Below are 4,696 nucleotides of genomic sequence, written 5' to 3'. Positions count from 1 at the left end.
GGGGCTCCTATGAGGTGTAACGAAGGGGAGAGGGGAGAGAGAGAGAGAGAGACTTCAAAACAGGTTATCCGATTAGTTACAACGGTTCTTTTAACATAGATGGTGATAGAAAAGTATCACGTACTGCTGGCCGAATAAATTCGCGGCCACCCTAAGGTTAATCGAGCTGGGCTTTTATCTGGTATCACTAGTGCGTCCAAATGTAACATTGTAAACCATGTTGTTAAATAAAATGTTAAAAAAGTCTAAGTAAACTTTGCCACTTACATTTTAATATTCAAAATTATTAAATGCATAGGAAACTCTGTGAAGAAACAGACATTCCCTGTCTTCATTCCCTTTTTTTACGGTAGGTTCATGTTTGAGCCGCCGTGGTCACAGCATGATACTTAATTGTAGTTTTTCATGTTGTGATGGTCTTGAAGTGAGTACGTGGTAGGGTCCCCAGTTCCTTTCCACGGAGAGTGCCGGTGTTACCTTTTAGGTAATCATTCTCTCTATTTTATCCGGGCTTGGGACCAGCACTGACTTGGGCTGGCTGGGCCACCCAGTGGCTAGGTAGGCAATCGAAGTGAAGTTCCTTGCCCAAGGGAAGAACGCGTCGGCCGGTGACTCGAACCCTCGAACTCATTCCCTAATCGAATGTTAATGCCCTCACTTATCTATTCTGCTTACAGCTTACACTCGCTAAAGCAGGGGTTATTAACCCGAGTTCCATGGATGGGTATCAGGGAGTCCTGATCCATGAGGATAAGATACAAATTAGCATTTATATTCGCAATACTTTTTGCACAAAAAGAAGTGTTTTTTAGACTGTTTACTTTAGATTTTATTAATATTTTGTGTACGGCATGCATGACAATCAACTCTCATTAAGTAAAGTACATTATATACATTGAGCTCAACGTTGTATTCATGTGAATATTTCTAGGGAAGGGGGTCCAAAGTGTTCGTCAGATTCTTAAAGGGTTCCGGACTCAAAAAAGGTTAAGAACCAGTGGCTAAATTATAAATGCTTCCATGAAGTTTAACTAAAAACTAATAGATAAAAAAAAATAAAGTGAATAAATAAATATATGACGCAAACGCCTCTTGCTTGAATTTGCATTTGGATATCATATAGACACTGATTGCACTGATTTTAACCTGATAGTTCACACGTCGTTAGAACGAGGAAAATACTATCCATCCATGTTTATTTGTTCTCCCTTGTTCAGTTCTGAAACATCCGTGTAACATCTATAATCAGGTTATGTGTGATTTAGATGTAATTTGGCGCCTTGCTTACTATTATTTTCCCTTTCATTTCTATAATATTTACACGTCGATAACAATTTAGGCTTAATTATAGCTGCAGCCAACTGAAGAACAAAAATAACGCGCTTATCAACCGCTGTTGTATAAGAATCACATGAAACAGGATATTTGTTACACAACCGTTTTATGACTAAACAAGGGAGAACAAATGAAAATATAAGGAACATTTTTCCTTACATGGTAATCAGTTTGATGTTATGGAAATAGATTCATCCTTCAGCTAGTGTAAGTTGTAAGAAGTATAGGGGAAGGCATTAACTTTCGATTCGAAAACTAAGACATGGAATGTCTGTTTTTTCATGTGCTTTTTTATGCATTTCATTTTAATTATTAGAATATGAGTAACAAAATTATTTTAAACTTTTTTACACTGTCTACTTAATATCTTGGTTTATATTGTTATATGTTAATGCACTACCGAATTACCAGATAAAATCCCAGCTCAGTAATCTTAGAGAGGCCGTGAATTTATTCGGTCAGCTGTGGACGAGATGGTCAGATCATTAGAAATTAAGGGACATTGTCTGGTTTTGAAATTAAATGCTTGATGTCACTGATAATCTAAAAGATGCCCCTTTAATTTCATTTTAAAGATGTTTAGGTGGTTGGTGGTTTTGATCATGTTTGAACGTCTGTTTTAGTACCTATTGTTTGTAAAGGCATTAACCCTGTATGAATTTATGAATGAGTACGTGTCATACTGACATTTTTGTTGGACTTTTAACCATTTAGATTTGTTACTAATGGGGTTAATGGTTAATATTCATTTAAAATGGAACGTTTGGTTAATATGACAGCCTTCAAATTCTATTATGTTCGTGAGGATTTTGGGCATGTTTTGTCGGCTTCCTATAAAGATGCATTGTATTTGAGCAGGAATGAATTTAAGACCATTGTTGTCACACTATATACTTGTTTGTTATTATTTCATTTAAATTGTTTGCAGGGACTGCGTGAAGGGACGGAGAGTTATTGGAATATTGAACAAGGAGACAATTGTTTGCAGTGATCGAGGGATCGTCAGTGAAAATGATGACTAAAATCGGGACTAATATGGAGCCATGTGGGACACCAAAAAAATGGTTTATTATACGTATTTTTACGAGTTTTGACTGAATAATTTATTTTTTAAAATAAAGCAATAGTTGTCAATTCCAAGATTTTTACTTTGTTAAGCTCGATTTCATGGCTGACACTGTCAAAAGCAGAGATAGATAGACAGAGAGACGTTTAATCCCACGAACACATGGTATACTGCTCCATAACTTTTGTTATTTCTGCATTTAACTGTCTTCAGTGCTGCGATTCTTTGTTTGCGCATGTATGTATAAACCAAAAATTGCGTGTTATCCAGTAGCTTCTGAATATGCAGTATATTTAGCATTTTCAGTATACTTAGTATTCCCTGCTAGATTTGCTTACCTCAGTCCGTGACCTCATCCTCTCTCCAGCTACTTGCCTGTAATAACGGTCGTTTTCCCAGTACAGGTCATTCATCCATTTCCTGTTGCATATTTCTCGATTTCTGTTATTGTATAGAAGTATAAAAATAAAGATTGTGTGTGTGTGTGTGTATGCCTGTATGGATGGATGGATGGATGGATGGATGGATGGATGGATGGATGGATGGATGGATGGATGGATGGATGGATGGATGGATGAATGTATATATATATATATATATATATATATATATATATATATTCATATACTGTGTGTGTATATATTTTTTCATGGCACATGTTGCTTGTGTTCCTGTAACTATTAAACTGAATTCGCTATATAGTATTCTTATTCTTTGTATGTTTGTATGTAGAATCATTCACTACGGTTTAAACCAATAATTTGTGTTGGAAATCCTGGTCTCAGGATGTCCCATAGCGATTCACGATGCATCAAGTCAAATTCCTTCTTGAGGTCGATGGAGGCTGCGAGACTATAACACTATAATATATTGTGGAAATGCCAGGAGTGAATCAGGTCTCTAGTGCCTTTAGAAGGCGGTTATTGATCTGCTTCAAAAGAATGTAGGCGAAATCCTTGCCTGGTAAACTAAGAAGTGTGATGCCACGGTAGTTGTTACAGAATCCCTTTCCCCTTCCAGGGAGGGATGACCACACCCGTCAACAGGTCAGGGGGAATGGAACCAGACTTCCAGATGGCAGCTAACACCACATGCAAGCCCCGTGCCATAGGTTCACCCGCAGCCTTTAGCAGTTCAGCAGGGATATCACATATGCCTGCAGCTTTTTCACCCATCAGCTTAGATATCGCCTCCCTAATCTCAGTTAGGATAGGAGGTTCCTCGCTGATGGTGTTGCTATGGGTTCTCCCATTGGCCCTGGTTATGCTAATGCTTTTCTATGTTGTCATGAAAGGAAATGGCTACAGGACTGCCCACTAGAATTTAAACCCTTGTTTTACAAAAGATACATAGACGATACTTTTCTTGTGTTCAAACACCCATCACATGTACAACTGTTCTTATCCTACCTGAAGGAGCAACACCGCAACATTAAGTTTACCTGTGAAATTGAAAAAGAAAACCAACTTTCCTTTCTTGATACGCTTATCACCAAAGAAAACGGTCGCCTGTACACTACTGTTTACAGAAAACTTACTTTTACTGGTTTGGGAATGCATTATTTGAGTTACTCACCACAAAAATATAAGGTTAATAGCATATCAACTTTAATTAACAGAGCATTAACCTTTGCTCTTCCTGGTCCCCTGTTTGATAAAGAAATGAAGTTCTTATCAAATTACTTTGAAAGGAATGGCTACCAAAACAGTATTTTCCATAAAACACTGAGGTCATTCTTAAACAAGTCTTGCCAACCTTTAAAATTTATGACAGTCCCCAAGCAAACCAAATATATTAAATTACCATATCTCGGACGATTAAGTTATAGCGTTCGAATACAATTACGTGAGTTCCCCCAGATAAAATTCAATATAGTTTTCACGAATAACCATACTATCAACACTTATTTAAAGAAGAGAGAGTCTTTTGCTCCTGACCTATGTATCAAACATTGTATGTATGTTTAATTGTCCTAGCTGTAATACTAGGTATATTGGATCAGCAACACGCTGGTTCAAACATAGAATTCTCGAACATATGGGGAAGTCCATAAAGAACATGCCCACCTCTGAACAAACCGGCGTTCTCTGCAATACGCCAACATTTACACACAGAACACCACGTCTACACTCACAGTGATTTCAAAATTCTGTCTACATCTGCCAACAGACTCGACCTCCTAATCTCGGAATCTTTGTTTATTCACAAGATGAAACCAGAGTTAAACAACAAGTCAACAGCCACACAGTTATTTACGGTGTAATTAAGTGACCGTAATTACTTGTTTACTTGTTT

Source organism: Penaeus monodon, chromosome 1, assembly GCF_015228065.2.
Source record: "Penaeus monodon isolate SGIC_2016 chromosome 1, NSTDA_Pmon_1, whole genome shotgun sequence".
In the NCBI taxonomy this organism is placed as follows: Eukaryota; Metazoa; Arthropoda; class Malacostraca; order Decapoda; family Penaeidae; genus Penaeus; species Penaeus monodon.
Note: the sequence above shows the minus strand (reverse complement) of the source record.